Source organism: Coccinella septempunctata, chromosome 2 (genome assembly GCF_907165205.1).
Source record: "Coccinella septempunctata chromosome 2, icCocSept1.1, whole genome shotgun sequence".
NCBI classification, from domain to species: Eukaryota; Metazoa; Arthropoda; class Insecta; order Coleoptera; family Coccinellidae; genus Coccinella; species Coccinella septempunctata.
Window position 1 is genome coordinate 49,963,514 of NC_058190.1, and position 8,081 is coordinate 49,971,594.

The following is an 8,081-nucleotide window of genomic DNA, read 5'->3' on the forward strand; positions in this document are numbered from 1 at the left end:
TGTATCTGGATAATTTCCTATTACGGTGATGTGATGTACCTACAGATACAAAGGATAGCAACGTTCGATACAAGTTCATAGATACCCATATTTTTTTCTTTAATGAAGAGTGTTCAGAAAATTCTAAGTAGAGTAGGCTTTGGCTTGGAAATTTCAAAGATGATGATTGGTATCTGAACTTCAAGCCCATATTGCAACATCACTGTTTCTATATTGATCTGTATCGATATAAATGGACTTCTTCAAAGAAGTAGTTGAATATCCTAAAACAATTCGCAAAGCACCTTGACAGATTATTTCTCATAGTATACTTCGATCTGATCAATTCCATAGCTTACTATCTGAAATTTTCTATCGTTAGGCTCCTGCTCGAGTGTTTTCAGGCGGAAATAAGTGAAATCGAAAGATGCATGGACATAAACCTGGAAAGAAGCTATCAAGGATGTGACCTAGTGATCCATTCTGATAGTCAAGCCGCTATCAAAGCACTGAACTGTTATATCATCGACACAAAGGCCACTTACTGGCTTAGAGCCTACCTGTGGTATAGCTATAGGAAAGAGTTTCTGGAGAAGGAAGAAACTAAAAGAGAAAAACTCTGGTGTGGTGGAATCTTCTAGGATCATTCCAAAAATTTCAAGACTGCAAGATCCAAGAAGTATTTTGATCTGAGCAAGAATAAGTTACGCCTTCCACCGACTTCCTTACAGGACACTATCGCCTTAGAAATCCTATGATGAAAATGGGGTTATAAGAAACTGACGATTATAGTTCTGTGGGGAAGAGGACTAAACTACACCTGTTCATCTAGTTACAGAATGCCTCGCCTTTGCAACCCTGGGTAAGGAAGGTCTTGGACGAAATAATTATATGAGGACTTGAAGCCTCCTTGAAGCTCTCTTAGATGGTGAAGTTCATTGGAACCCTGGAGCTGGAGGGTGACCTGTAGAGGGCGCAGTTGTGAGAAAAGCTCTGATAGGGGCACAATAGACCTTAAGGTCACAGTGATGTGTAACCAACCCCCTTATCAAACTAAAACTACAACTATCTGAAATTATATGTAACGATCGTTGATATGCTTTTATAGAACAACAATAAATTGAATAACAATATATTAAATTTCCCAGCTTTTTATTGAATGATACTGCAATGGATGAACGCCATGATTGTGAGACCAGTAATCACCTATGTTGCAATATCCTGGCATGTCGAAGCAAGTTTGGATAGTACGAAGAACTGTGAGATCTCAGAAGTATCTGAATATGCTACCGCTCCTTACTGAATTCCTTATAGGGCATTGTCACCTCAGGAAGCAGCTAATGAAAATGCTCTAGCAGAAACGAACGAGTGCAGGTTCTATAGGGGGAGGATTAAAACCCAGATCACCTGGTGACAGACTGCCTCGCCATTGCTGGTCAACGCAAAAAATACTTCAGAGTCGGGAAGGTAACCTCCTTGAAGCCATATCATATAATGGAGTTCATAGGAACTCTGGAGCTGGACGGTGAGCTGTAGAGGACGTAGTGATGGTGACACAATAGCTCTTAAGTTGGCAACCCTCTTTAAAATCTGGAATTTACATAGAATCTAGTGATGTGTAATTGTAACAGGTGAATAAATAACCTCCTTGAAGGTATCTCAGTTATTCGGATTAATCAGAACTTTGAAAATGTATATTAGAACCCTAGGTACTCTAGGTAGTGTAGGTGGGCCCAAGATAGCCTATGAGCACCAGAGTCAGCCTATAAGGACCCGAAGCAGTCCACCTTGAATTCTCAGTGCATTTCAGCTTGTGCTATCACGAAAATTGATTGTGAATGAACCGTATACCTTCGAAAAAACCTCAATCTTCATTTTGCACGATCATTCCATGAAAATACCATTGGATTGCGTCTCCTAAACGGGATCTCTCCAATTTTCAGCCCGGGCAGAGACGACTGAGATCTAATGGAATATGAAGTAGCAGTAGGTGTCTCAGAACTTTAGCGGGCCCGGCTTTTTTGATTGAATTAAGTGACAGCACCACGGTCCTGGGGTTGAACTCAATTAATAGCGGGTACCCCCGATGCGCCTTCATCGTGACTTGCAGACTTGCGAGCGGCGGGCCTCATTTAAATTTCCATTCAGTCGGAAAGCGGGCGAAATTCGGAATTAACGAATTTTCGGGGGACGTGGAATGTTGACGCGGAGACGTGACGTCGGCCGAAAAAACGGTGCTGAATTGGGGCTTTAGAGGGCGGAGGTTTGTGGTCGTTTCACGTGTGGTTAGCTTAGGATTCCGCGAAATTATCATTAACAACCGAAAGGGGAAGGAAATAATGAACCTTCAAAGTTGAAAATAAAATATAACCCCTCGTGGAATTTTTACATTTAACGTTTTGTTTATTAGTTAATTTCTTGCCCCACTCTGTAGAGAAAGGTTCGTAAAAAGAATAAAACTTTTTTCATTTATATACGTGACGATTCATAGAGCTTGAGTGTGATCCTACTCCATATTCAAGGGCATTATTGCCATGGGAAGCACCTACTGAGAATGGGTCTAGCAGAAATTGACGAGGAAAAAACTCCAGATGACCTGGAGACGAAAAATCTCGTCATTGCAAGCCAACGCAAAAAATGCTTTAGACGAAAGTCTTCTATGATCGCAGAGGTAACCTCCTTGAACCCATACCATACACTGGAGTTCATTAAAACTCTGGAACAGTGAAAACAGCCATCATAATAAATGTTAAGGTGGCAGTGCAATGCAACCACCCTTAAAATCTACAGCTACAAACTGATGTATGTTACACCATTGTTTTTAGTTTCAGTTTAAGTTGGGTAAGGGAGTTACATACCACTCAAGGTCTATTGTACCCCCCATCAGAGCTGTTCTCAGAACTGCACCATCTACAGCTCATACTCCATCTCCAGAGTTTCAATGAACTCCAGAATCTGAGAGGGCTTCAAGGAGCTCTATTTCCCCTATAATTTTCTCCTCCAAGACATTCCTTGCTCAAGGTGCAATAACGAGGCATTCTGTAACTAGGTAAATAGGAGTTGCTTCCTTTTCCCAACAGAATCTACACTCGTCAGTTTCTGATAAGCCCATTCTCATATCTCGTTCTTAAGGTAAAGATGTCCTGTCAGGAAACTAGTGAGGAAGGTTAACTTACTCTTACTCAGACCAAAATTCTTCTTGGATCTTGCAGTTTCGAAAACATTTTGGAATTATCCATTCCTGTAAGATTCCTCCAGAGTATTTCTCTTGGTTTCTTCTCTTTTCAGAAACTGCATTTTCCTATACCACAGAAAAGCTTTGGACCAGTATTTGGCATTTGTGGTCCCCTTCTGGCTAGGTTGGTTTCTCGTTTCCTCCAATTCCAGGGTGACCAAGAACCCAGACTAAAGAGACCATGTTGTTCTTGCCTATTTCATTTCCAGGTTTATGTCTGCGCGTCTTTCGATTGCAAGTGTTTCGGTTTCAAAAACACTCGAGCAGGAGCCTTACCATTGCTTGTACTTATTGCTTGCTTCGTATATTCTAGCGCCAACCCCTTTCGTGGTCTTGGATCATTTATCATAACATTTAATCTGCCACGTATGTTTGGCTGAGATCTAAAGGGATTCGTCAAACTGTATGCTTATATTTCAAATATGTACTTCAAACATATCGTCTGTACCCATCAGACCAAAGACATCACGAGCCGCTGCTGGCTTTTCTAAAACAGAACCTACCACATCACAGCTGTGTTAATTGAAATCCAAGCTTTCAGTTCATGCACCCGAGCCAGCTCGTAAATTCAGCACACTCGTGCCGAATCGAAAGAGCCGAAATTGCATATTCAGGAATGAATCGAGCTCGATATTCGAAGGCATAAAACCAAGATTTCCGTTTCATTTCTCCGGAGAAGAACGATGCCATGCCTCGAACAACTCTCAAATTTATTTCTGCCCACAATCGTTGCCGTATAAATCGGTCATTTACCTCAATTTCGCTAAGGGCGATAGGTTTGTACACGACCCATGATGCAGAGCGTACCACCGAGGCAACACATCATGCTTCGAGAGGAAACAATGGCAATTTAACGACCTGCATCGGCAGAACTGGGATATGCTGTGACCGTTGACATCCAGACACAACATATCGGGTACAGAAAAATTCGGTACAATTATTACCGTTCGTTTCGTATTATTTACGTTATTGGAAAACTTGACATTAGATGGAGGAATTTTTCCAACAGGAGGTTATGTTCTGCTCTGGCTCGTGCTAACCCAGTTCTCTACCTGCATTGTCAATATTGACCATCTTTTATGATGACATAAACTATGACAGTCATCCACATATGAATCTGAAGTTGATGAATACGTTATAGCATCAGTGGAGCGAATAGAATTTGACAGATTGGAATGGAAATATCAAATTGAAGAAGGACAATCTCGTAAAATTGTCTGTGTAATGTTACACTACACTGTACTGATGAGTGGAAATGATCCAGAAACCGATCTACAGTTGTGTTTAGATATTTTCAACTTCTCTGGGATTTCCTACGCTTTTTCATGACTAGCTCGCATTGTTTGATCATCATCTGAGGGTGTACCCACAACAAACTCGAAGATTTTTCTATATTCACTTTGCCATCTTCTTTATCCCATGATTAATTGAATGGTGCATTCAAACGTTCAAAATTTTGGCTCATATTGGCCATATTGTTTATCTGGTTCATTTAAATCAGTTTATTGCTTTCAAGAGGTAAATAATGTGGCAGGATGTAAAAACTAAAACATATCTTCTTTCTTTGTCTTCCTTAAGAACACAGAACAGTAAAAGAACCAAGTGCACCTTTAACGAACTATTTATTTAGCTGAGATCTACATTTCGTTGCAGAAAATAAGTTTTGAGTACCCTATACATATGCATAGGCAATTGACACCTCTGCAAGGATGTCACTTTTTTCTCCAGGCTTTTTCCCTCGACTTAATCACTGTTACCATCCATTGAAGGATCTCACTCCGTAATCCTCCCATAATGAAGTGAGTTGAGTTCTACGCGGTCGAATCAATTTCCATATTTGCCGTTTTTATCGCGAGCAGGTTGCACGGCCTGATAGGGAGAACGCCGACGCGGTTGGTACCACTGCGAGGATAGGAGTCCAGGAGTATGCGATTATTCTTGGTTAATATCATGCAACTTATTCCATGCCGGTACTTTAGAGAGATTTATGATAAGATGGTGGATTCGATGTCGGGGTTGGCAACAGTGGTGCAACTAGATCATGAGCGTGATAGGTCAACTTGATTTCTGCAAGAATAATTGGAAATTTTCCGGCTCAATTTTACGATTAGCTACATCAGGCACTCGGAATTTTCCTCGAAAACACCGATGGTATTGGTATAAGGCTTAAAAAGCAAGGTGCCAAAGAGTGACATCTAAATGTCATGTTATGAAAGATATGAATTCTATGGTTCTGATTAAATAACGTTCCAATTCAATCCACAATTTGACTGGAAGGAAATCAAACAGATAATTCTCCACTTGTAGAGCTTTTACTAATCGATTAAATTCAAAATTTCCAGAATTTATGACATTTTGAAATCAAATTGCTTTCCCCTCCTTCCAAAAAAGGCCCTCAAGCACAATAGATTCTACGTGATGCATAGAAAAGGAAACAAAGGAAGTGGTACATTTATGTAATCGCCTACATATTGATTCTTCCTCGAATATCTGGATGGGAGAGACTTCGCCATCGAATGCTCTATATTTCAACATTATTCTCGTAGAATTAGAATCTGTTCGATTCAGCATCTAAGGATTTCTGTAAACCGGTCTTTATTGAAATAAATTCAAATAAAGACGATGCCGCTGTCGAATGAAGTTCATTGCTACGAATCAAACTGGAATATCTGTGGTGTTAAGAGGCCTAGCAAGCTCAGACGAAGGAAGCCAGTGAGATAACGAAGTACCTGAATGAAATGACGACAAGAAGAAAGGCATCAGAAAGGAGAAATTTCTGGATAGATAGTGAACATGTTCGATGGACATCGAATCATATAAATAACATAGAAAAAACATAGTAAGATACTCCTTGAATCAGTCTCTGGTTGGATTTAAAGAATATAAGACTTCTTGCTCTGCTTTCGTTATAAATAGTATACCTATCGGCAATGCAGACTGGTAAAAAATCAACATCATTCTGATTTGTCATAAACTAATTCAGATCAGGGTACTAATTGAGCTGGTATATAAGTTTTCACGTAACGGTTTGTTAAAACCAGATTGAAATTTGCATAGAGAGAGCATTTCAATACGTCTAGGAATTAATAGTTGCGTGATTCAACAGATGAACGCAAAAATGTTCATCAATCATAACATTAATTAACATCTTGGGCTCCAGGGTCGAACTAGGTAGTTTTCGAATGATTCTCTGAATCCTGTCTTCTATAGAGTGAATAAAAAAAGGTGGGGTTAGTTAAAAAACCGTCAAGAAAGAACGGTTACACCCAGCTCGATGAAATTTGACAATTTATTACTTTTTGAGAACTTGAGAGAAATATTTTTTCGAATATCGAAAAATGATTTGATTTCTCCCTTCAAATGAGAATAACTTTCAAAGTAGTTTTCTCTCAAACATAAAGCTTATTTAGCAATACCTATTTATATCAACAAACAGCTCACAGAATTTATTATTTTGCCCCCCCACCCCCAAAATTACTCCAGGAATGAGATGTTGGTATAATATTATTGTTGACTGGGGTTAAACTGAGATGTAGGTAGTGGCGAAATCTAAGTCCGCCTCTTATAATGCTCGTTTTCAGTTTAATCGTGAATCGTGAATCGATATTATTAAATGCGACACCCAACCGATACATGCATTTTTCTACGGGACAGCTCCCAAAGGTATGCTATTAAATCAGATTACCCGATTCGAAACATCGATGTTCTGAGTTACAAGTTCATTATAGCCTGATTTTTCACATGTTCAGCGAGAAATCTGCGATGAATTTCATTTACTACGGATATTATATCATGCTACCCGTGAAAACGTTCGATTTATCCGCTTCGATTGGAAATCTAAGGGTATGCTTCGATGTATCAATTAATATTCCAAAAATCCTCCATTACAAGAAGGCACGCTTGGGACTAAAATTCTCTATTCATATAGAATCACTAGTAGACCACCTACCTTCATGGACGATAGTGAAATCAATTTCATAAATACCGGGGCCATAACCACTAGACTTCTCTATCGATAAGTTGAATCAATACTACCCATCCCTGTCCGTGATCTGTGCTAACCTCAATTCTCGTATCTAACGTCAAAAATCAAAATCTGTGACTCTGGATCTTTTAGGCTTTTCTAATTCTTCATCTTTCTTATCTCTGGTTATATATTCTAAATGAAAAAAATCGAGGAGGACTTGAGAAATTTACTTTTAATCAAAGAAGACCTTAATTTGTCAAATATCTAAAAGAAATTTGTTTGAAAGTTGATCTGTTTTGAAGAAATGTGCTCCACTTACGATTTATATCAAAGCAAACCTTCGCTTTCCATGAGCCTCTTTAGCTCAGTGGTAGAGCACTGGTCTCGTAAACCAGGGGTCGTGAGTTCAAACCTCACAGGAGGCAGACTGAGTTTTTTGTTACAATTTCGCTTGAAATTTTTCGATGTTAGTTCTTACATACTGCATCAAAATAAATTCATTGCATAAATATAAAATAGTTATTTTTTCAATCATCTGATCATTATTAGGTATTTGGAATAAGAAACCGTATTTCCAGAGTAAACGTGAATTTGAAGGAATTTCGTATTATCCGTGTTGATATTGTACTTCTAATTGACATTTTCATTCACAGTATGAGGATAACAATTCGTTATTCGTAGATTTTGCTCACTTTTTCCTTCTGTTGCCCTGAAAATATGGCGAAGAATCCCTATTTAGTATTCAGCATGCTCCGAATGGGATATTACAGAACCCTTCGCTACTTTTCATCAAGTAGAATCTCAGCCCCACGCTCTTCAATATTAATCACAGCTTGCCCACAGTCTCATTAGGCATCGTTTAAAACAGACATCTTCTCAAGGAGCATCTTGTCTTATCTC

The 8,081-nt window shown here is 39.1% G+C and overlaps 1 non-coding gene across 1 annotated transcript; it reads left to right on the top strand.

Moving 5' to 3' along the window:
* The first annotated feature begins 7,534 nt into the window (after window positions 1-7,534).
* Trnat-cgu lies at window positions 7,535-7,606 on the top strand. Its single transcript has one exon. It is a non-coding gene; the product is annotated as a tRNA-Thr (tRNA).
* The last annotated feature ends 475 nt before the right edge of the window (window positions 7,607-8,081 follow it).